Source organism: Catharus ustulatus, chromosome 4, assembly GCF_009819885.2.
Source record: "Catharus ustulatus isolate bCatUst1 chromosome 4, bCatUst1.pri.v2, whole genome shotgun sequence".
Classification (NCBI taxonomy): Eukaryota; Metazoa; Chordata; class Aves; order Passeriformes; family Turdidae; genus Catharus; species Catharus ustulatus.
In genome coordinates, this window is record NC_046224.1 from 76,279,803 (window position 1) to 76,305,650 (window position 25,848).

General features: G+C 48.1%; 1 protein-coding gene across 1 annotated transcript in view; it reads right to left on the reverse strand.

The window, feature by feature from the left end:
* Nucleotides 1-12,296, reverse strand: part of LOC116995486 (cat eye syndrome critical region protein 2) — a 97,027-nt gene extending 84,731 nt beyond the window's left edge. The window contains exon 1 of the mRNA XM_033058258.2: nucleotides 12,117-12,296. The gene's annotated coding sequence lies outside the window, so the exon portion shown is untranslated. The remainder of the gene's footprint in view (nucleotides 1-12,116) is intronic.
* Between the last annotated feature and the right edge of the window lie 13,552 nt (nucleotides 12,297-25,848).

Here is a 25,848-nt window from a genome sequence, read left to right on the forward strand (position 1 = left end):
GCACCAGCTCCTCCACCACAGCACGGCTGCTTTTTGCACAGCTGCACACATCCTAACTTGTATTTAGCCAGTCCAGGTTTATCAGATGAGCTGCAGCAGGATGTGGTTCAGCACGACCAAACCATCCCAGCCTCTATCCAAGGAGCCTGGCAGATGTTTCTGCCCAAGCTCCAGCCTGCGCTGATGCCTCTGTACTTGTGCATGTCCCCAATGCCAGTTTAAACGTTAACTCATCTCCAAGTGTCACAGTTGCCAGCGTGTCTTAGCGTTTCTGAGCTCTAGATCATCTTCCTAGTGATGTTTCCTCCCAGGGAAAGGGTGGAGCCTCCAGGATGCTCACACCAAACAACACTAATTTTTAAGCCACCACTCCGAACACAAATGCCGAGAGACTCACAAGAGGAAGCAGGAAAATTGCGAGCAGTCCCCAGCAGCCAGCCAGCCAACTGGCTTTCTCTGAGAATGCTCAAGTGTTGACACTTTTTGTTGACCCTTCTTATCTTGAGTATATCCCATGAACAAAAAACAGCGCTGCTGAGCAGGAGGAGACATCTCCCTCTTCTTCTCTGCTGACTACAGACATTCCAACTGAAGGAAACTGGTTAGATCAAGAAAGTCAGGCTTGAAGAGCACAATGAAGCATCCACTAATAATCAATCCCTTCACAGCAGTCTTCCTGCCAACTGGCTAAGGACTAGGCAATGATTATAAACTGTAGTTGCTACTCCAAGGAAAAACAACACAACATCATATGGCGGCCCTTAAATTCTGAAACCAGTCCTGCTAAAAAATAAAGACGAGTCTTTCTAACTGCCTGTCCCAAAAAAACCTCAGCCCTGAAATCCAAAGCTGGGTTTCACTAGTCACAAAAAAACCCCAACCAACCAAAAGGCCTTAAAGCCTCCATCATTTCAAGTTAAAAGAAAATTCTGAAAGTGCTGGGAGGGTGAGTTTAACACATCCCAAGATACTATTGTCACCCCTCTCTTGCCGGCATTCCACTCACTACCTGGGGAGGTGTGCACAGGAGGACCTGGCAGGGCAGGGCTGCCCCAGCACTCATTAACCAGCACAGATGCAATTCCAGCCCGACTTCAGCACAAGCCACACAAGTGGCCACCTGGGGACCTGCATTCCTTGACAGCTCTGCTGCCCTGCACATTCCAGCCCCCTTGTCCCCCGGCCCTGAAACCGGGTCAGGGAGGCACAGCATGACCTGATCTCCACCTCTGATAGCACCAAGCCCTGTCCCATCCCCTCTTGCCACCTTTGCCAGAGTCAGGCCAGATGTGTTGCCTCTGCAAGGATAAAGATACCCATCCACGCATGTACAGGGACACCCTCTCCATGCCACAGCTACTTGCAGATCAACCATCGTCCAAAACCTCTCAAAATGACAAAGTGTGGGCATTTGGCAGGTCAGATGTTTACTACAGAGAGCAGTTTGTTCCACCGAGGGACTCGCAACACCCTCCCAAATTACACACTGCCCTTTACGGGATGCCACAGCAGCTGGAATCAGCTCACTCCTTCTGTTCCTGAGTAAGCACTTGCACTGGAGAGCAGGGTGGATGCAGGGCATCGGCTGTAGTTAGTCATGACTGAGAGCTGGGCTCCTTTTCCTCATGCTTCCAGTACTATCTGCCTAGATAATCTAAGAATATCCAGCACCACCCACCCCGCTGGGGCAGGGGGAGTCAAGAGCTCCCAGGCATTACAGGTCTCCCTGCTAGAGGAGACTTTCACTCCGCCTCCCCCAAGCAGCAGCCTTCAGTGGGGTCCCTCGATAGCTGGTTGAGATCCTACAGATCACGGAAAGATAATCCATTGCACTACTAATGCACTACTGCAGCTGTCCATGGAGAAAATCCCCCTTTCAACCAAAAAAAAAACCCCCTCAAGCCCTTTGATCCTCTCCAACTCACAATTATCTTAAGGGCAAAATAGTCTTCAGTGCCTCGGCACCTTGTATCAGGCTGAAAGACAGAAATTGAGACTGCTATTCCCTGTTTATTCTACATGGCTGCCCCGTCCGACAAGGCAAGCTGCTCCAGCCTCTTCACCACAGGCAAACAAATCCTGATGGATAGATATCTGCATTGCTGGGTGAGCAGAGCCACAGGGAAACCTTTTTCTTGGGAATTTTTGTTAGTTTGGTTTGTTTTTTTGAAGAAAGCCTGAATTTCTCAAAAACTGTTTTGCAGAAGACTCTCAGCTACCACAAAGTTTAACTGATTTCAGCTGCACATTCAGGACTGACTACGGAATGAACAATTTAAAGGCTCACCATCTACCTCCACACTAAAACTTTCCTAACCAGAATGTTCACTTGAAAAAATAAATGCAGCAAGACTTGATATAGCCCAAAACCCTTCTGGGGAGAGTCCTACTGATAAGGTTTCTTCCTCAGGTGCCCTCAGTGCTGCATGACCTCTTGTTACCTGTGCAGGCTCTCTCCACCTGCTGCCCAGGGCTGCAGTGTGATAAGAGTTTCTTTCAGCAGAAGTGTCAGCTATAAAAAGCCCTTCCCCTCCCTGCTGCCTGTTTCCATTCCTGTGCCACTGCTCCAGTCATGCTGGTACAACACTTTTGTGGGGCTGTGGAGGGAGCTGGGGGAACTGCTTCTGGTGAGGCACAGCTCCTTTTAAAGAAAAAAGTGTTTTTTTTAAAAAAAAAAAAAAAAAGTGTTGTGGTTTTTAATCTGGGTGAGCAGTTTTACTGCTGGCTGTGATGGTGGCAGGAGCTGCTGTGGGAAGGCAGCTTGAGAATTGATGTCCTCAGGTTCAACCAGCCACTGCTCATGAGTCCACACTAGCACCACAGAGAAAAATAGCCACTCGATGGCCAGCTCTCCACTGAAGAGCACAAAAATATGAAAGAAAAAAAAGTCCCTTCTCTAATGCTCTGAAATCTCATTCATTCCAGAGGTACTACGCTTTATATCATGCTTTTTAGAAAATTCACCTAAAATTCCCAACAAAGTACTAGCCCTTGTGCACATTTCTCCATCAATCAACCACTAATAAGTTCTGAATTCTGGAATGACTCAACCTAGAGCAACAGGAGTGCTGGAGCCTTGGACATGCTTTCCTAGAGGGAGTGCTCAGCATACTTGGCCACTCCAATCATCCCAGGCATGTTTACATGCCAATGCACACATGTGCCCTGGGAAATGCATGGGACACGACATCATCTTTGCCAGAGGAGGGTGCAGAATAGAGGAGAAGCAAAGGGAAGCACTGAGAAATGTCATATGCAGGGACATGCAGGGCTGCCATTTTCCAGGCTCAGATTTTGAACCCTTCTGAAACCAGCACTCACTTTTACTTACAAGTGCAACATATTTTGTATTTGAAAACGCATTTTACTTCCACAGAGGGTCATTAAGGTTGGCTATTTAGGGGACATGAAGAGACTTACGTGGTGGGCCAGTAAGTGTTAGGTCTAAGTGAGGTCACAAAATACCACAAGGTAGGGGAAGGGGTCTTTTTCCTCGCTCATTTTTCGGTATTTGAACCTTCCCAGAACACCAGAAGAGGGAGCCTTTGACTCCTCTCCCATGCTTATTATTTGTTTTATATTAGCAACAATGACAAGCTCTATTAAGAGTCAAGCTCTTTAAGTGAACTCTCACCCTTTGCCTCCTAAAACAAACAACAGAAAAAAAAAAAACAAGCAAGGAAAAAACCCTAAAAACCTCCAACCACAACCCTCTTTGCCATGTGTTATGGATCTATAAATATTTTTGCTGCCACACATCTCTCTACACACAGGGCTCACCAGAAAGGAGAATACTAGGTTTGCCTTCCAACTCTTTGACCACAGAGAGCTCAAGCGCCTTTACAGCAGGCTTAGCTGGAGAGAAAGGGCCAGAGAATTAATGGTTTTATCAAAGAGAAGGAAAAAGACCCTGCAGAGCTCCTTTTACATCACCAGCCCCAGCAACCAGAACTAAACTACAGCTAGAGTTTCAAGAGCCACAGTGGATTGACCCCAACCACCAAAAGCAGGAGGTCCTGCTCCCACCACAGAACTACAGCCCCTGCAAAAACCCAGCCAGCAGCTGGGATGGTGGCAGCAAAGGGGCAAACCACACAGCCAGAAGCGTGGCTGGAAGGAGGGCTTGAGAGGGAGTGAAATCTTCTTTCTGGCAGCCAAGATCTTTGTGGCAGCCAGCAGCACCCAAGAGCAGAAGAGCTTCGTGTTTCCCTGCCCCCTGAACATGTGCCCTCCTTCCCACCAGGCTCAATGTGTCTGCTTGACCACAATGGTGTAAAAACCAACAGAGACACCCCCCTCCCCTACTGAACCAACATAAGTTACTACAGGGAAGAGCTGAACCAGTATAAGTGCACTCAAGGGTGGAGAGCCTGCACTGTTTAAATCAGACCAGTCCAAAAACTACACTGAACTGGTGGCCTAACCCAGGGTAAAGGTCCCTGAAGACCATTACACCCCTCATGTTTCAAATAATTTGGTGTTAACTTTACATACTGCCTTCCCCAGCCAGCTCTCAGCAGTCCTACTCTGGATGAGACCAGTAGCCTCGCTTTTCCAGGGGAAAGCTGGTGTTTTAGCTAGGCATTTATAGTATATAACGAGTTTGTCAAGAAGTTGAGCCAGTGCTGAAAGGAGTTGCCACACTGGGCTGCAAGACCACGTCTGAGCAAAGCAAAGACCTTGACTGCCATTAGCACTTAGCACTCAGCCTCGAGTTATTCCCCCATCCCTTGTAAAGGCTGTCTGTTAAAGCCCCTCCAAAAAGCAGAAAAGTGAGTGTTCTGGCAGTAAGCAAACTGCACTCTCACCACTTTCCCCCATCAGCTGTTTTCTGTTCCTCACACAAAAGGCTGCAAACCCCTCCTAATTGCAGGAGCCTTCCACCTAACAGACCCTGCTCTCCAGACCCTCCTCCCCAGGAACTGGGGGAGAACTGGGGCACAATAGGAAGGAGACCGGCTAAAGGGAATAGATCTGTTAAATTAACGCATTTTCTGTCAACCAAATCAGCTGCCCCTAGTGCTATTGTTGGTGAAACAATGGAGACCCCAGGAATGGGCACCCATTAAAAGGAACAAGCCTGCTGAAAGGATACACTCTGAGGCACTGCCTTGTGTGTTTAACAGGATTCTCTACTGTAAGGAAGGAGGAATCACTAGGCTGCATTGTTCCCACCACCGCAGCAGATGCTGTTGCTTCTGGTAACGAGGAGGGGGGAAGTTTTGTTTTTTAAAAAAGAATTCATACATACCTACAATAATGTTTCCATGATAAACTTTTAATTCGGGAGTTTTAACTCCTTGGCTGTTGTAATTTCTACCCATAGCCCTTTTCTTGAGGAGATTTTTGCCTGAAAGAAGTCTATGAAAGCATCCATTGCCATTACAAAAGTTAATTCTTCACCCTTCATGCAGGCACTTAACAGATGCCAGGGGCAGAATGGCACAGCTCTGCCGGCATTATGCGCTGGGAGAGAAAGAACACAGTGAAGCAGGTCTACATACAAAGCTGCAACACTTGAAAGGTGTTACTTTTAACTGGTTTGGTTAGAGCAAATTCCACAAGGAAAAACTTCTGAGGGCCGATTTGGATGCGCTATGCAGAAGTTTAAATCGGGTGATTGAATTGGCACAGGTTGTTTGTAGCACTTGAGTCTTCTTAAACAAAGCAAACTGCAAAGTCATATTTAAGCTCCTACACAAACCATTTTTTTTCTATCGGGGAAGACCTGCACCTGATAATCTTAAATCGGTCTTAAAATAAACTCAGCTTAAACTGTTAAACTTGCGGGTACACAAACAATTCAGCTAACACCAGGCATGATTTTCAGCGTCAGCTGTGCCAACAGAATTCCCTATACTAACGCTACATAAAATCTGTAATATCAGGCTCGATGTGCTCTGAAATTCTTACTGTGCTCCTCCTTCCCTTCTGCCTTCGACTGCTACAGTCATTCCCCAACACCCCTGTCACCTAACTCAGATCCATTCAAAATGTTGCTGTCATAATAACCTTCCATACCCATTGTTCAGATGCCCTTTGGCTTCGTGCAGTCACTACTTGTTTCTTTTCACAGGCTTAAGATAAAGTTTTAACTCAAGTATTAGCCTCCTGAACTACCTATTCCTTTTTTGTTGTTGTTGATTTCTGCTCGTTTGTATTTTTTATCCAATTACACTAGGGTATCATTATATAAAATGTAAACACTTGTGTAGAAGTTTATATCTACAGTTGAGAAAGATGTGACTTGCATTTGAAATGGAAACTGCTTTCCAATTTGCAGACCACTTGAAACAACAGCTCTGAGAAGTATCTCTCTGCCTCCCCCCTCCATTAATCTCAATGAACTCTAGAGCCCAGCACTGACATGTAGTGTTAATGATTCTATTATGGACAGAATAACTCAGAGCAAAAGCAAAGAGCAGCAACAGTAAGAAGCGGTGCTGGAACAGATACGGGGAGAGGGAAGGGGCACTGCAGCAAATGAACCCAACAGCGCATGGGACAGGTAGAAGGAACAATAAAACCAATACTAGCCCTTGATTTTGTTGGGTTTTTGAAACAACAAACACCCAACTCACACCCTCTACTCTGATGAAGCTGATGCTGCCCAGGGGAAGCAGAGCCACCACAGAGTGACCATAGTATATAACCCAAGTTCACACAGTGGTCCATAAATGGGTCTCTCCACAACAGGACCAACACTGTCTTTTCAGTATATTTGAATTCCATAATCCTTTCCAACCCTGTGCTCTCTACAGCACCTGTGTACACCTCTCTGTACAGCACTGCCAGTCACTCTACCTTTCCTCAAACAATGTGTTTTCTCTAAAGCAAGGTGCTTCACATGAGAGGAAAGTTTTTTAGTCAGCAGATCTATTGCTTGCTGTTGCTTCAGTCACTGCCCACTCCCTTCCACTTTACTGTTGCCTACTGGGAACAGGCAAATGGCAAGAGGGATGGACATCCTAATGACTGAACTATTCTACCAAAAAGGCATTTAAACTCACAACTACCCTCGATGAACACAGCTGACCTGCATGAGCTGACAAACATTTTCATCAGCATGCAGTGCCTTCTTGCTGCATAGATCTTGCTTAGATTTTAAATTCTTCTGATCAGAAACTACCTGGCCATCACAGAACAGGATGAGGAACCAGTAGATCTTGTATATGGTACTGTAATACCAATTATAATGCAGCACCAGACCCAAATAGCTACAGAGGGATGAAGGCTGTACCTGGGTACCAAACCCTACTGTCTGTGTAATTAATCCCATACAAGCCATGACAGAACAGGAAGGTTGTGCCATTTTGGTGGCATGGATCACGTGGACACACCCAAATGGCACAGCGAAGGAATCCACAGAGAATTTTCAGCAGGACTTAATATGATACAACAGTGGAGCACATTTAGCCATCCTGTCCTCACTAAGAAAAATTATTTTCAAAGTATTAAAATTCTCACACTCTCTTTAACACATTATATTTTTTTTCTTTTAAAGCTGTATCTGGTTTGCACAGATAGAAGAAACCCTGTTCTCTGCTCTCTCCTTCTCCCTGTCTCCACACTCTTCCTCCTCCTCAGGACCCGGGGGAGCAGTAGCAGCTGCTGATTTCTAACAGCCACATAATATTCCTGACAGAAAGAGCCTGTTCAAGAACCAGCACGGAGATACCACACTAGAGAAAGAAAAAGGAAGGCAAGAGCAGCAGTGTCCTCCCTGCCTGTGGGTGGGAGGAATGCCTGAAGTGCTAGGAAGGGGTAAGAAGCAAGGAAAAGCATCTTAAAGCTGTAGTGAAGTTAACAGCAGAGGCAATTTGCCCAAAGGTGCTTTTAAAAACCACAGGAAAAGATTTATGTTTTCCCTGTGTAATGTGGCTTTTCCCCCTTTTCCAAATAAACTAAGTTAGCAACAATGTTTTGACTATTTTCAAGCACATTCTGCAAAGTCGCCTCCCCTCGACCTACCCAGGCAGAAGTTCCTAAATGTTTGAGTCTATGGCTCCTGAGAGCACATGCCAAAGAGCTGGGTGGCCACGCCACACTGGCTCCTGTCCAGAATTTTCAAGTTCTGCAGAAATATGGTTGAAAACATTAAATATTCTCCCAATATTTTCGATACAAACAGCCCCTACAGCTGCCAGGAGGATATTTCAGTTGCACAGGGGAAGGGCATACAGCCAGCAGATACTTTGACACAAGAGGTGTCCCACATTACAGTCCAGTCTTGAAGAGAGAAATAAATCACTCCCTATCATCACTTGTACTAACTTGACTGTGGAAAACATCCTTTCTGTCCATCAAAGCAATGACAACCAAAAAAAATTACACACCCCACACAGCCACACCTTCTCCTGCTGCAGTGCTGTTAGAATAGGGAAGGACAAACTCACTGATGCAGATTAGTGTGATGCAGGGAGGCTGGATCAGATGACCCAGTGTGGTCCCTTGCAACCTTAGCCGTTCTGTGATTCTGTGATTTTACCAACCACCAAGAAATATGCCACGACAACCAAGCCAACACAATCAAAAAACAGTTTTGAAGTGGCATAAAAGTTTTATACAGCAGATGGCTGACAAGGCAGTCATTTAAAAGGGGAGGAAGGGAAAAAAAAAAAAAAAAAAAAGCCAACCCACCCCAGAAGGCAGAAGTGCTCTCTGCCATCCTCAGATCCATGTAAAAACACGGCATGAAGCTGAACACATCCCGAAGCACCCGCTTCTGTCCCACTGAACTTTTGACCTGCTGGCAGTAGCTGAACCCCTCCTGAGTCCATTGGCGGGTGATGCTGCAGCAGAGATTTCAAAAAGAGGAACCCAGGCGCCTGCATCTGCCAGAGCCAGCATGAGGGCCAGCTGTGCCCACCCTCTTCCCAAACAATGCCCAGAGTCCAGCCTGATGGATGTGCCTCTTTCTTTTTGGACGCCCCTTCCCCTGCAATCTCTGGCAACGCACAGGTCCAGCAAAAAAGAAAATTAAAACATTTGCTTCCCAGGTTTCTGCCATCCAGCTGCTGATGGCAGCCCTGCATCTCGAAGCCTGGAAGCTTCACTTTCTTTTGGGCCAGTAAGTAGAGAGTAAAGGGTTTGCATTTAAAAAGGGAAAAGGAAGGAAAAAAAAAAAGAACTCCATTCTGCCTCTCTAGACTAGTAAAGGCTCCAAACTTCTCAAATACCCTCAGCAAATCTGCTCAGCACAGTAGGGATGGGTCCAGATGGCCTATCATTATAGAGCCTTCCAGCTACTATGGAGAGACCCACCAGAAGAAAAAAAATATCAGGGGAGGAAGGGGCGGGGGGGGGAAGAAAACCAAAAAATACCTAGAGCTTTGTAAAAAGGAACAACAGAACACTACAAATTGGAAGATCAGGTTTTGTCCGGTTTGAGGACTGCAGGGATGGTAGCAGTGAAACCCTAACCTGACCCACTGGCTGAATTTGCAGGGAGGGTGAGAGCAGAGGATATTTGTTTCAAGCAGAATTAAGGCTTGTTTAAAACTTCCGCCTTTTGTAACGATCTTGTAAGAGTTTAGCACCAAACTCCCCCCTGGAGATACACTGGTATCAGAAAAACAGCAAAAAAAGCGCCACCAACCAGAACTTAAGTTCAGAGGAGCTCACACCTCCTAGAAAGAATATCTGAGAAGAGACAGCTGCATCCAGTCCCTTAGAGATACTGAGCAGAGTTAGACAAGTATCAGCTGTGAAGCTCAAAGAGTTTGAGCATGAGCATCCTCCAGCTGAAATCCTCTGAGCCTGAGATCTCAATTTTTCCTTCCACAGATTCACTCAAAGCACCTGTTTTACTCTGCACCCACACAGACCGGGGCAATCACTCCTGATTACTCATGAGGGGCAGTAACTTTTAAGGGAAGTGGCGTACCCCAATCCATTGGTGTTCAGCCACAAGCACACCTCTCCATAATATCCAAAGCCAAAGCAAGAAAACACAATTCATAAAGGAGTACAGGTTCACTTTTTGATGGCTATCTACGGTTTATTTCCCCCAACGTGTGCTTTAAATCCAGCATGTCTACAAACCCCTAGAAGAATAGCCAGCTCCATTTTTTCAGACCCCCCTGAAACTCAAGCATGTCTCAGAGCTGGCAGTGAGACCAGCCAGAAGGGGCACTGGCATTATTAAAACCATGGAAGAAATCTTCTTTATGCAGTTAAATAAAGCACAAATTAAAAAACAAAAAAAAATCTAAAAGACACAGAGCAATACTGTTAAAAAAATCCCACTGCTGACCATTGGTTTCAAACTGTGAAATATTTGAGCAAGCTCTTTGTGCAAAGATCTGTCCCCAGATATCCCCAAAACCAGTGGTGAGACTAAAACAACTACACCAGGCAAGAGGTAACAAGATGGTGAGCTTCAAGGAACAGCAACTTTTGAAACTAGTTGTGCTCACACTCTGCCGGGAAAGGCGATCAACTCCACGTGCCTGAAGGAGCGGAGTTCTGACAGCCGCATCCGTCCTCTCACGGCATCCCGATTTTCACCGACCCTCGGACAAACGCCACGCTCCAAACCCCATTTCTGCCAAGGGCTGCAGGCCGTCCACGCGCACGGGATTTTTTGGCGATGTTTTCGTTGTGCTGCTTCTGCTCTGCAGCACCCGCAGCACCAACGCGCCCGCACTCCTCCTCCTCCCCGGGCATTCCCCCCCAAAAAAGCAAGTTAATTTGTTCCGAGTGATGATGTTAACTCCCCCAGCCTAAGCGTGCTTCGTGAACCAAAGGGGAGCCCACATTTACTTCATTTGTGAAGCAAGCCAGATGCTAATTGCCTCCAAAGGTGAAAGGCTAGTGCCTTGGCCCTTTTATCATTGTAAATTCAGGTTCCTTCAAGACTTTGCGCTGCTGGGCCCGGAGAGCCTCCCCCTTTAATGGTTTGGCATCAATAGGAGGGGGAGGGGAGTTCTCTTTCGCAAGAAGTTGCATCATTGAGAGACCTCATCCCCTTTCAAGATTTCGTACCGCATAAGGGATTCCCCCTCTTCAGAAATTCACATCCTGCTCGAGGAATTTCGCTCTTTAGGGCTTCGCGCATCCCATTGAACTTTTAAACATCTTTGGAATTCGCATTCACGGGGCAATTACTGTCTTTAAAAAACACACGCCACCACGTTATTCACCCGGTTTATTGCCAACGCGCTGGCAAGAATAGCTTTTCACAGCAAGCACAAAAGATTTCCTACCAGGACACACTTTGTTTGTAAAATTTGTAGCCGCCGCACAAAATATTTACGGGACATTAGCGGCGCACATGAAAATACGAACTAAACAAACACAACAAAAACCAAAAAAAACCCCAAACAAAACATACAACAAAGTTACACGGGAAAACGGGTAGGAAGGTACGGAAGCCAAGAGCGCACTCTTGGCGGGGGACAGAGGCGGCGGTGAAGGCACCGCGGGCTCCCCGGCGGAGCCGCACAATGAGCGGTGCCCCGCGGAGCCCCCCGGCCTCGCCGGGATGAGGGAGAAAAGCTCGGCAGGACCCTCCGAGCCCCACACCCCGCAGCGGCGGCGGCACCGGCCAGGTGCGGACCCCCGCCCGCAACAAAAGGAGCCGGCCTGGGCACAGCTGAGCGGGCTTGGAGGAAACCTCCCCAGCAGCAGCCGCTGGTACCCCACGGAAAGGTGTGGGGCTACCGGGCCGGGCTCACCTCTCGCCGCCACCATTTTGGGCACGGGGGACCCACCGCGGGCTCCGTGCCGCGTCCGTCCCCCCGCCACCTTTGTGTGCGGACACCGGCCCGGCGGAACAATGCCGCCCGGCCCCGCTCCGCCCGCGGCCGCCCCCGCCAGCCTCGCAGCCGGGGGACTCCCTCTCCTGCTCCACCGCCGCCCGGCACGGGCGCGCCGAAAGTTTTAGCGAGCGCGCCCGGGAGCGACGGGGAAGTTGCCGGGTCCGCCGCAAGCGGAGCGAACGCCCCGCGCTGCATCACGGCGGAACGGAACGGCTCGCCGGGGCTGAGAGGTGCCCCCAGCACAGCACGGGGCAGCGGGACAGAGAGGCGTGCGGGACCCGCCGGGCAGCGGGGAGCGCACACAGCCCGCGGGCGGCGCGGCGGGACGGGGCGCGCCGTGCGCGGGGTTCTCACCTCGATCTCGAAGTCGGGCAAGCGGAAGGCGGTGCGGAAGAGCGAGCAAAAGTGCGCGATGGCCGGGACTTCCCACCAGGAGCGGAGCTCGTCCAGCGCCACCGCAGCCGCCGCCTCGGGGCCACCGGTGCCGGCTACGCTGCCGCCGCCGCCGCCGCAACCGCCGTCCTCCTCCGGGCACATCTCCCGCGGCCGCCGTCCGCCCGCTCGGTCGCTGCCTCCTTCACTCCGCGGGCGGCTGCGTGTGCCGCCGCCACTCGGCGCTGCGGCCCCGCCCGCCCCCCGGCGCCACGCCGCTCAGCGGCCGCCCCCCGGCGGCCCCGCGCTGCCCCCTCGCTGCCGCCCGCGCACGGGGCGGCTCAGGGCCGGCGGGGGCGCTGCTGCTGCTGCCGCTGCCCTCCCTACCGCGGACGGCCGCCGCTGCGCGGACCCATCCCCATCACCCCGACCGCCCTCATCCTCCGCCTCCCCGCTGCCGCCCGCGCCCCGCGCACGAGCGGCCGCGCCGCCGGGAACAGATGGGCGCGGGGGGAGCCGCGCGGGGCGGGGAGGGGCGGCGCGAGGTCGTGCACGAGGAGGGGGCGGAGCCTGGCACGCATCACAACAACAGGACCCCGGCACCCGCCCGGCCACGCCCATCGGGGGCGGGGATTGAGTGGTGGGCGGGGCCGGCCTCGCACGCGGCGGCTCCGCTGCTCCCGGCGCCGGTGCCGGTCCCTTGGCTGGGTACAGGTAGCCGGGGATGGCTCCCGGTGCAGCGAAGCCCTGGGAATTTCCAGGGTTTCTGCTCCCTTTCGTGCCTCTGAGCGAGAAGCCCAAGTGGCGCGTCTCGTTTTCCGCATGCGGCTGCCACGAGGAGCCAGATGCGCTCCTGTGCCCTGGGACATATCTGGGTGTTACCCGCACTCCCAGATCCTCCCTTGCTCCTGGCTCGGAAATTCCTCCTGGCTGGCCCGTTTTGAATTGTGTTAAGGGGAAACATTCAGCGACGAATAGGTATTAATTACCTGCTTGCGGAACTGCCTTGATGGGACAGAGTTGCAGTGAAACACCAAGCAGCTGTGACTTCGCATGTTCTCACTGCATCGCCTGACAACCTCTCTGTAGCCACCAGAGCTTCGAAACAGTTACAGTGGATCACTGTGCCCAGCTGCCTCCGCTTAGGGTCCCCATCTCCAGTGAAACCACCGTGAAACTGGAGTTCAACCACAGTCACGGCACAGCGGACACGTGCAGAATTATGCTGTGGCTGAGGGCAATTCCTTCAGAACTGGACTAATCTCACATCCTGGTCTTAACTAGCACGGATGGGAGGAAGCAGTGAAATGCCTTAGTTGGAGTGGAAGGGGGACAGCCCCTTTCGGGAGCAGCCTGAAGATCCGAGGGGAAAACATATTGCAGATGCCCTGCTCTGTCTCTGACTTGGGGCCATCAGTCAGCACCCTCGTATTGCTGCTAACACCTGCTGATGTAAAGCAATCTGATTTCAGTCTCAAACTAGCATGCACTTTTCCTCTCCCTTTTCCCCTTCAAAATGAGAATAAAGTGAAGGTATAAGCTCTGTGCTGTGTCTCAGCCCACTGCCTAACAGCCTGACCAGAGAAAACCAGCTGAGGATGGGAACAGTTTATTTAGAGACGAAACAAATCAAGGAGCAGCAGTGTGGCTCAGCAAGAATGAACAAGCTCTAATTTCATTGCCTTTTTCCAATTGCGGGATCAAGGAATACCCAGCGAAATTGGAAGGAAGTGAATTTAAAATGGTGCAAGGAAATATTTGTACCATGTGTAATTAACACATGGCATTTGTTACCACGAGGTTTCATTGAGGGTGGTAGATTAGCAGGATTCAGAAAAGGATTAGACATGTATATGGATACCAAGAACATTCATGATCACATTAGACAGGATATAAATAAATTTTAGAAGGGATATAAACTTCAAGGCACAATATAACCACTAACTGATGGCAAGGGATTAGGGAAAAACTTCCCTTGTGGGTGAGTTATTCTATAATTGTCCACTATGGGCTTTCTTGCACCTTTCTTTGAAGTATCAGAGAGTAGCAACTGTTAAAGTGGGAAGACTGGATTAGGAGGGCAACCAGGCTCATCTGGTGTGGCAACTGCTGAGCTCTTTGGGGATTTGTGAGGGTCACTTGAGAAATAGCTTGGCAAAGAGGATAACACAAGAGGAGTCATCAGACCCCTGATTTTTCTTCAGACTCAGACCTTGCTTTCCTTCACTGTAAATTTCACACAGAAGATGGATTTTCTATGCCTTCCTCACCAAGTTTTTTGCCAAAATGTACTCTATTTTTAAAGTTTCTTAGTTATCTTTCTAAGTTCAGCCTTGGCATCTGTTTTCCCTAAAAACTTACGACTTGGTTCATTTATTGTTTGAAAGAGACCAACATGTTATACTGAAACCCTGACTGTGTTTCAAGGCACAATGACTGCAAGACTTGATCTTGAGCAAGACAGTATCTGATCTCTTGTGTATTGTGTCTGCCTGCACTGGATTGAGCCAGCTCCAGCTCCCTGCAGTAACTGAGAGAGGAGAGGGCAGGCAAACTCAGAGCAGCATGCAGGATCACTATAAAGTACCAACAGCTCTGTGTGAAAAATCTAGAGGTGACAGATCCTCAGGCACAATTTCCCTTGGGCCAGTTACAGAATTATACAGTACTAACTAATGCCCAGTTCTTCCCAAGAGCTAACTTTTGGTCCCCTGACCATGTAAAAGGAGATTATGTTGCAGTTCTGTCTTGCTCTAAGCTGATATTCCTCCCTGAATTCCTGTAATGTCCAGCTGTGGCTTATCTTACTGCTGCATCTTGGCTTGTTCTTGACACTGGGTCAAACAGCTTTGTAGTATCCCCACTCTCTATCCTGCTAAGAACGTAGTGAACTTTAAATGAAGACTCCTAACCTCTCTTTTTGTCGGAAGAGCTACAGTACCAATTTTGCCTAAAGTTTTTTTGAATTAATTTAGCTCCCTCTATCGTCCCTACTATTTATATTGGACTGGGTTTTCTTTTATATTGTTCTTTTTATTCCAGGATGCTAGGGGACGCCCACAATCACTTAAGGTTGTTTTCTTTTTCTAGATTCTTACACTGTTCTTAAAGGACTTGTTTAAATTTCTTATTCAAGCACAAAAAGCTCTGCTCTCCCACTGCTATTCCTCAGAGGGCAGAGACTTCGTGAACACACTGTGGCATTTCCTCTTCTTTGATCCATGTACTCCTCTTCCACACCACCTTTGGTTATGAGTTTGCTGTCCACAACAAAAAAAAAAAAAACCCAGAGCCTGCTCTGGCCAGTGTCCTTACCAAGTATACTATATTATTCCTCTGGATCATATTTTTTTTTCCTAGACTGTTGTTAATACTTCCCCTACCACTGATTTTTAGCACAATATGCAATCCTGGCTGTTCACTACCTTCCAATAATTACACTCCTCCCCTCTCTTCTGTGCTTTTTCTCATCCTTTCTTCACAAAATTGGCTGAAGGTTAAGTCCTTCCACCATGTAGAGCCACACTGAGGCTGATAGACCAAACCAAAGCCTCTTGCTTTTGTTGTTCCAGGTAATCTCTGGATTTGTGAGCTCACTTTCCTGAGGAATAAAACCACTAAATTCAAAGTGCCAAAAGCAAATTTTAAAAAAGGTTGTAGAATTGTAGGAACTGCATGTCCCCATTCCCGTAGGACAAATCATTTCATCTTGAAGCAAAAAGAAGGAAGGAATGTTTTCCACTTTTTTCCAGAAATACCTGTCATGTGTGCCCGATTTAAAGCTTAAATGTAATGTTTGGTTGATGACAAGTAGATCCCTTGTAGCCTGCCTCTGAAAGATAACAGATTACTGACAGGCACAGGTCAGTACCTCATCAGTTGAAGTAATATTATAATTAATAAAGATCTCTTTTAAAAACTCTTAACTTCTTCGTATTTCCACCCACCTGGCTTTAAGCTAAAGCACAGTGGACTGTGTTCTTATAAACTAGGTTCAGGAGGAGCTGCAATCTTCCCTTGTAAGGAGTCAAAGGCACTTCCAGAACGACCAACCAAACCTCAGATTCTGCTCTTGCTGGCACCACATTCTCAGAAGGATTTGGCATTGGGAAGTTCAAGTTTTCCTAATTCAGGGGAAATTATTTAACAATAGATAAAGCCTAACACTTCTGTTTCTTCAAAGCAGAACTTTTGCATTTCTGGCTGTGAAAAGCTTCATCCCCCTTTTCTAGCCTGAATTTTACTGCTTCCTTCTCTGTGCTGGCCTCCCTCAACAACCTAACACCAGTAAATCTCACTGCCTTTGCTTCTTTTTGCTGAGTTATGAAGTTGAAGACAGGTGTGATTTAGCCACCTACTTTCACCCCAAGCTACTTCGACCTTCCAGGATTCTTGATATTTTGATCCATCTTCAAGTTCCTTGTTCCCTTTTCAATGCCTCCTGAGCAAAGAGGTTTTGTGGTTTACATAGCACAGTTGAAAAGCCTTGCTGAACAGAGCAGAGGCTGCAATATTTAGCACCGGGAGGTCTGGCTTTGACTCCTGGATTTGCTTTTCCTACTCAGACAACAAATCAAGGAAATTGAGGCACATAAAGTGAAAACGAAGGCACAGATTCTTCTGGGTAGTGGCAGAGCTGAAGTCAATGGAAAAGCCAGAGGGATTGCAAAAGAGGTGTAGATGAGAAGTAGATGAGAAATTTTGCTTCTTTCAACTAAACCAGGAGAGTCAAGAGGAAAAAAAAAGCCATGTTGCATTTTGATAATTATTTCTTTGGAGTCACTAGTTATGATTTCATAAGAAGCAGAGAAAGCAGTGGCACACAAGGGGCTGACATAGGAGGCATGAAAGCCAACAGGACTGGTTGAAAGAGCAAAACAGATTCGAAATAGAGAACAGCATTATAGTCAAGAGACTGTGTAGGATGAGAGAGGCTCAAGAGAAGCAGGGGATGAGAGAAACTGGTAAACACATCTCCTTCCTAATTAGCAGGGAGTAAGGAAAAGTCTATAGTCACAAACACTCATGGAGTGGAAGAAGCTGGAATGCTGTGAGGAAGAGAGAGTGGGCAATGTCTGAGAGATGGCAAAGTCAGGGAGGGAGAAGCTGAATAAACAAAAAGATGCACAGTGAAGGCAAGGTCTGCTGATGAGTGGGATGCTGCAGGGCTGCATAAGCAGGTGACATAAGGAAAGTAGAAAATGTGCAGCCTCAACAGCCTAACAATGTGAAGTTCAAAATTATCAAGAGAAAAGATGAGGAAGTCAATAAAAAGGAAAGCCAGTTGTCAAGGCAGAGAAGAGAGATGGGTGGGTGCAGACAACAGCTGCAAGATGAAGGCATGGGAGAGAACAGGGACAGTGCTGGAAAGCATAAGACACAGGAATTGGAAACACAAGTAGGACAAGCGAAAACTGCCATTCCCAGTTTTTTTGGCTTTGTGATGCAGTGAACCAGCTTGCACAGGCCTGTTGCTGAAGTCAGATATGTGGCACCAATACAGCTACACTTATAACTCAGCTAACACAAACAGGGCTGCACACTTAGCTGGGACACAAACACTGCTCTCCAGCTTTGAGCCACCACAAAGTCCTCCATGATTCCTGCAGCCTGCACCCTGAGCAGTGTAGGTTTGAGGGTCATCTGTTGAAGAACCTGTTGCTTGACCAAAATGAACTCTGCAACTCTTCAGCTGTTGTGTCACGGACACTGCAATTGTCAAAGAGCTGTGCAGTATTTGTTTTGTATCCTGGATGTACACATTCTATTTGTCCAATGTGAAAGCAGTCACTCTGAGAACCTGACCTAGCATCTGAAAACCTGATGGACGCTCTTGGTAACATCCCAGGTATTTACTCCACATCACTATTTTCAGCTGAATGAACCACTAGAACAGAGAAGTAATTTCACATTACTGAAGAAAGCCACACTTTCCATGAAGCAAAGCAGCAGTTGCACACATCATCATTTATTTAGCCAGAAAATTAGCAACATTGGGCCTCTTTAGCTTGTATTGACTCTCTTCCTTGAAAAGCATCTCCCTACTGGGAATTTGGCTAACAGTGATGTGACAAAGCACCCTCCATCACAGCTCCTCTCCTGTGTGCTTTACTGAGCTACATATCAAACCAACAGATCTAAGCCTTAGGTCTCAACAGATTTTCTGCTCCAGACCCATTGGGGCTGAAAAACCACAGGTTGTAACTTGATGTTTTGTCCCCTAGAGAGCAATCAACAGGCAAATGACAATTTGTGGCAATGGATTTAAAGCCAGGGAATCTGGATCTTTCCAAGTCTTTCCCCAAAGAGCAGCAGGGAGCAGGGGGGTTTGTTTGTGGTCATCCATGCTCACAGCTGCTGCTGGGTACATCTGGCAGAGAGATGACTCAGACACAGGCTGGCTTGGGCAGCCACAAAATAAGATGAGGAGCCAGTGATCTGCCCTGGAAACCTCGCTGGGAAGCAGAGTGGAGACACACAAACCCATCTACTTCCATGCCTCTCCAGCTCTGTTATCTCTGCTGCTGCTGTCCACAGCTATTCCACAGGCAGGTAGCAGTATTTCGGCACAAACAAAGAAATGTTTAATTGTTTCCAGACCAGCAGTGGTGTTGATATGTGTGCTGTGTGCTCCAGGAGTGGTTCCTGGAGACAGAGGCTCACTGGATTCACCCCTGAGCCTGAGCTGGGGGCTCAGGTGCCATGTGCTGGGGAGTAAAACACTCCCAGCCAGAGAGAAGAGCCTCAGACAAAATGCAGGGGATGCTGCACAGCAGGGTAGTGCTCCATGCATAGAGGGTCCTCATCAGTCACTCCAGGAGAGATAGACTAGGTGCCTAGAGGGGAATTAAAACACCATTTTGCTTACAAGCCATGACAATTCAGTTCTCTGTTCAACACCACCTTAGATGGTGATTAGTGGTGTCTGAGCAGAGTGGCTGAAAGTTTCTTTGCTGTAACCAGCATTCTGTAGTCTGGACCTGAAGATGTGATGCGAGGGAAAGCTGTATTTCTCATCTTAAGCTGATCTCACACACTGTGAGAAGTGCTGAGCACCGACTGCACAGAGCAAGATGATTGCTATTCAGTGCTGGGGGCCGTGCTGTGCTCCCCACCGAGGCTCCTGGGCCAGATGCAGTGTTGGTGTAAGCCACTAAGCCCCTACAGATTAAAAATACTCTGGCTGTGTGCACACCAATTCCTGCAGCTGTGGCAGGGTTGGAAAGGCAAAACCTTGGCGGTTTCAGCCAACACAGCCTCTCCAAAGCTTCACTTGACACCCACCTGCCAGTTGCTTTTCCTGCTCTGCTGCTCCCCACTTCTGTGGAGAGTGCAGCTCTCCAGTGCTAACTTGCTGTGACTTCACCAGCTCCTGTTTCCAACATCACCAATACCTCTGTTCCTTGCTGCTGCATTTGGCCAGAGAGGTATTCAAATCGCATTCCTAACACAGCAGCCAGAAGAAATTGAAAGTGATTGATCTCTAAATCCTGCAAAGAATGGGATACCAGGTTGTGCTGATGCATGGATATAGAAACAAGGCAGAGTCTCACAGAGGGCTGAGCAGCCACCAGTCATTAGCAGGATTGAGTCATGGTTCTAGCTCTTTCACTGAATTGCTCTATGACTGTGAGTAAATCAATTCATATTTTTCTCATCTATAAAATGGGAACAGTCATATTAAGATACCTCAGGGAAGTCGCAAGGCTTAATTAGTTAATGCTAGTGCCTTGTCAATTCTCATTACCACAGTATCCCTATGTTTATTGCTCTGAAATTGTAAAATGCTGCTTACATGCTAAACATTATTATTCCAGATGAGGTGGAGCAACTTAATCCAATTCCTCTGTAAATACCAAGGGCAGGGAGTTGACATTCCTAGTATTGGGTTTAGTGTGAGGTCTGCCTTACGTGTAGAAAAACCTTCCTGACATACAACAGAAATTATTTATTTCCAGATTCCTAATGTAGTTGCTCTTGAAACAATTAAGCTGCACTTTTACTGGTTTACTTAAATCAGTTTGTGTAATTAAACTCACCTGGGATAAACATAATTTAAACTGGTTTAGACACAGTGTTGCTTCCAGTGTAAGGGAAGCAGAACAAGGTCCATGAAAAACTTGTAAAACCTGGCAACTCACTTGGAGAAAAGCAACTGTAGGCAGCTTGAAATGGGGGATGGCTGGCAGATTCATGGACTAAAGGAATTTTAGGTGCCCAGCCTAAAAAAAAAAAAAAAAAAAAACCCAAACCAAAAAACAACCCAAAAAAACCCCCAAACAAACAAACAAAAAAAACCCCTAGTGACTAATGCAGTGAGTCATCTCCAGACCTTCCCTAGGGTGTTTTGAGATACTCAGCTTTTTCTCTCATGGGTTAAGAGAGAGCCTAAACTCCCACAGAAGCCCAGCCTTGAGGTTAGGGGCTGCTAGAAAAGACATGAGATGCTCAAAGTGGGATGGGGGGCTGCCTGCCCCACTTCTCATCCTAGCCTCTCCAGCAACTGTGCCAGCTCAGGTGGGGGCCTGGAAAGCCAAGGTTCACTTTGAGCAGCTCTAACCAAACACCTGAGGCTCAGCTCCAGAGGTTCCCATGCTAGCAGGATATCAATACAAGCTGCTAGTGCTCCTTACAGTTAGGCAGGAAGGATGCTTCAGGCTCCTGAACAGAGATCTGATAAACAGATCACAGTCTTGGCCAGAAGAACATCTAGGTTCCTGTTGCCAGCTCCCCAAAGAGCTCTGCCAATGCACTTCTGCTTTCCCCAGAGTTCAAGATGAGCATCCTGCTGCAAACCACCTGCCTGTGGTGCAACGGTTGTGCCTGTGGAAGCACTGACTTGTTTTAAACCTGTGACCCAGTGAAAATACAAGTAAATAGGCAACAGAGAAAGGAGAAATTGGCAAGGAGAAGGGCCAGCTGATTTATTGCCTCTTCTGCACTTAGTAGCTTTCAAGGTCTGGGTTTCCCACACCCAGCCTTCCTGGTTCACCTTGATGTCTAAGGCTCATTTTCCTGCTGGGAAGAGAGGGATGCATGCCAGCAGCTCTGTCTCTATGCCCCAGTCCCTAAGATATTGTCTGCCCTGCTAGATGGTGGCACCAGAAAAATCAAACACTCTGAGTTAATTGCCCAGACCAACAATTTGCCAAACTCGCCAAGTTCCCAGCACCCAACCAGCCTGCCAGTTATCTCAGTGGCCATCTTCCCCTTGCCTGTTCCCAGGGGCCACTCCCAGCAGGGCAGACAAAATGGGGTGACTTTGCTGGCAGCTGGATGATCCCACTTTATCCTCTCGTGAGGCCACAATCTGCCCCCAAGCCCCAAAATGTGGCAGGAAGGCTTTGATTTATACATCCAGACAAAGCCCCATAGGGAATAGCCCAATGGAAATAAAACCAATTATGCCTTACAATTAGAGAGGGGAAAAACCTTAGGGTTAAAATATGAAGTGGCCAAGCTATTAACCTTCTCATTTGGAATGAATGGTCACTAAATTACAGGGCACATCTCCTCCCTCCTCCAAAGGATAGCCTCATGAGGCTGAGGGTGTTCAGCCTGGAGAAAAGGAGACTCAGTGGGGATCTTACCACTCTCTACAGCTACAGAAATGAAGTCATAGCAAGGTGAATGTTGGTCTCTTTTTCCAGGTAACAAATGATATAACAAGAGGAAATGGCCCCAAGTTGCACCTCAAGAGATTTAGATTGGATATTAGGAAAAATTTCTTCACCAAAAGGGTTGTCAAACACTGGAACAGGCTGCCCAGAGGAGCGGCTGTGCCACCAGCACTGAAGATATTTAAGACATGTAGATGCGGCACTAGGGACATGGCTTGGAATGCTGGGAAATGCTTGGGCTTGATAATCATAAAGGTCTTTTCCAAAGAAAATCATACTGGTCTGTTACATGAACAAGCAATAAAGCATCATCAATCCTGCTCTGAAAATATGAACAAATACTAGCAGTGAGCCACAGCTGAGCCTGAGGGGGCTAAGAAACTTAAATCAGGGAACCAGCATATGGGGCAAATAGCAAATCCTCCCACCACCTCCTGTCACCACAAACACCCAGCTAGTGTTTGTGTTCCTACCAGTGACACAACATGTGCAACTTTACCTAGACTCCACGGGGGAAAGTTCATTTCTCACAGGGCAAATATGTGTTTGGGGAGGGAAGGGAATGGTGTTTCCAGGGATCCTATCTTTTTCCTGTTTTTAGAAATGTTGTACACAGATTTTAGCCAGTCCTGGTGGTTAAAAACCTCCCTGGTAGTGGTTGGCACAGATGCTCCAGGATGTGTAACGTGGTAGAGAAGTGCTCTCTCACCCACCCTGAGTGGGAGATTCATGGTGCAGGATTTATCAGTTCTCTTTCTGATGCAGAGTCTCTGAACAAACATCACAACTCCACCCTCATCTTTCCAAAGCAAGTGCTTTGTTCAACTGATTTTTCTTTCCCATGAGAGAGGGCTACCATTTGTCTGAAGCAGCATCACAGAAATCAAGTTGAAAGCAAAACCAAGCAAAAATTCACATAGCAAAACATCCAGGTACTGTTAGAACAGTGCTATTAAATACAAACCAAACTGACAACCCAAATTCCCCTGCAGCCTTTCCCAACCTTGAAGACCATTCTGGGGAAGATGAACAAACAGAAAGAAAAGCAAAGATGATGTGAAATAAAAGAGAAACCAGCCAAACCAATTCCTTTCATGCAGCTGAGAAAAAAATACAGGCGGGAAAGAACTAGTAAGAAAAAAAAGTTGTTGTTTTTTTAGTGCTGTTAGTATCAGTGATCATTCTGCCTCAAGATGCCACTTCTGACAGGGGTGTCCTTCAAGCCAGGTTCCACCACTGGCCTTCTCTGCTCCCAATTTCCTCTCACCCGTGGGGTGGGGGACACAGGAAAGCAGAACTCCGCAGCCCCAATATTCAATCGCAATCAATAAGTATTTTAGGCACTTCCCATCCTTTTCCTGATGCTGGGTGCTCTGCCCTGTGCTATTTCTTTGTATCAGAGAGGTAGATTTTCTTTTCAGGACTTACTGCCACTCAGTGTTCTTCACCATCTCCTATCTCCAGGCAGAGCAGTTATTCCCATCCTTCTCTTGTCCTTTACTAAGTGAAGGCCATCTATGGTTTAGCACCATAGATGAAAATCTACAAAAATAATGAAGAACTTACAGTAATTTCACGAACATAAGGCACACCGGACTATAAGGCGCACTTTTTTTTGCAGCGAGGCTCCGCCTCCAGGTCACCCCGCACAGTTGCTGGCTGAGGCCCTGCCTCAACCCGGCAACCATTGGCCCCGGGCCTGCCTGTACCCGGCAGGGGTGATGCTGCGAGCCCCCCTGGACCTGGCAGCCATGGGTCCCCAGGACTGCCTGGACCTGGGAAGGGGGGAGTCTCAGGCCCCCTGGCCTGCCTTCACCCGGCAGCCATGGGCCCTCGGGACTGCCTGGACCCGGGAAGGCGAGTGCCGCGGGCCCCCTGGGCGGCATTCACCTGGCAGCCATGGGCCCCCAGGACTGCCTGGACCCGGGAACGGGGGTGCCGCGGGCCCCTTGGGCGGCATTCACCTGGCAGCCATGGGCCCCCGGGATTGCCTGGACCTGGGAAGGGGGGTGCTGCGGGCCCCCAGGCCCGCCTCCACCCGGCAGGGGCGGTGCCGTGGGCCACCGGGCCCACCCCCAGTCGGCTGCCATGGCACTACCGGCTCCCCCCACGGCTTACAGATCATACTTCCGGTTTGGCAAATTTCGCAACTTTGTACATCAGATAAGGCGCACTGGACTATAAGGCGCACTTCCGGGTTAGAGGGAAAATTTTAGTCAAAAGGGTGTGCCTTATACTCGTGAAATTACTGTAAATAATAAAGAACTAAAATAATAAAGAACTTAATTGAACAAGGAAGAGCCAAACCATTACTTCTACGTTAAAACTTACTCCACTGGCCCATTTTGGGTAAATCCAGCCTGTAAGAGCCTTTACTTAAAGGCTACAAACAGTCTGATTGATTTGTGTCACATGTATGTGTTTTACCCATCACCTTGGGCTCTACACTGGGGTTTGATGCACAACCACAGCTGAAAAAAGAACCAGCTGATCTGAGAAAAACCTTGATCTGGAAGGACAGAAATAGCTGTGTGGTAGCACAGGGAATAGTTTTGGCATTCATTTACCCCTCTTACACCATAACGTCAGAAAAAATATACAACAAATTTTTAAAATTAAGCTAGCAGCTGGATTTGCTTAGCTGTTTCTGAAATTATGGCTGTTAAACAGCAGCTGAGTGTCAAGCCAAACTCTGTCACTGCAGCCATTCCCACCATGCCAGAGCCTCCCTCTCTCCCCACAGAGATCTACCCTAGAACACACCACCAGCAAGGCGCTCACAGCACAAGGACAGCTAATATTGCAGCAAATTAAAAAATATTTGACCCTCCAAATCTGAGCTGACAGCACCTCCCCAGCAGACTGGGCTCTGCAGCAGAGCAGTGTCAGCACTGTCACCCTCCCTGCAGGACATCCCTGCCAGCACCACCACTGTCACCACCCAAAGGCACTCAGGGCCAGGCAGGCTGGCACAGGAAAAAAAAAAAAAGAGCATTTCCCCAGTTTATTCTGGAGCCATGTGGGGGTTAAGGCTCCCTTTCCCACTTGCAGAGTGACCCAGGTGGAGCTAATGAGTGCTTGCCTTGCTTGGCTAATTAGAGGCACTGAGAGCAGCAGGCTGCAGTTATGGGCTGGGGCACTTGCAGAGGAAATATAGAGAGTGTGGAGTTTATTCCTTGCTTTTTCCCCCCCTTATGGTCAAGTTAAAAACCTCTGGCAGGATAGCACAGCACAGATGGGACAGAGCAGAGGGAGAAACTCCAACAGTGCCCTTCTCACCCACCCTCTTCTAATCTACATTGTTCTGTGCTATGAGAAGGAGTTAGGAGTACAGGATAAGGCTGAACCATTTATTCCCATTCAAAGACAGATTTTCAATGTGTGATCTAAACCCTCCAAAGGCCAGCCTCAGCCTCCCCTGTTCCACACCTCACCCCTCTGAAGCTGCCCACGATCTCAGTGGAGGGTAGCAGTACACCCTGCCCAGGGGCATGTGGAGCTCACATTCTGTGGGACACTTATAGACCCCAAAGCCCGCTGCAGGGACTTCACACTCCCTCCCCATGCATCTTCCTCACCAGTGGGGCTGCCCAAGGAGAGCCTTCCCCTGTTGCAGTTAATATGTAGAGAGGGACACTGCTGGTATCACCACCAGGCCTTTAGTAGCAAACTGTCCTGGTTTGGAGGACAGGTGTTTGCTAAGAAGAGCAGGACCCTTTTTTGAAATGGGGAATGTAAACCCCCTCTCTCCAAATTACTATAATTTAGAAACTAAGGGACTTTCAGGCAAACACACAGGAAATAGGAATAACAGTTCTTTATTAGGAAAATTAAGAGAAATACAGTATTACAAAGAGCAGAACCAAAAGCACTCACAGAGTCAGAAAACAACCTGACACCCCATCAGTCAGGGTGTTGGTAGCAGTCCCCCTGGCTAGAGCATCTCCCAATGGATTGATGTAGCTTTATCAGTCCTGCAGTGGGACTCAACAGCTATTAACAGCCAATAGTTTCCTGGAGAAAGGATGGGTTGTGGAAAAGATAAAGATCACTACCCCACCTGGATTTTAGCAGATAGTGATAGAATACATACT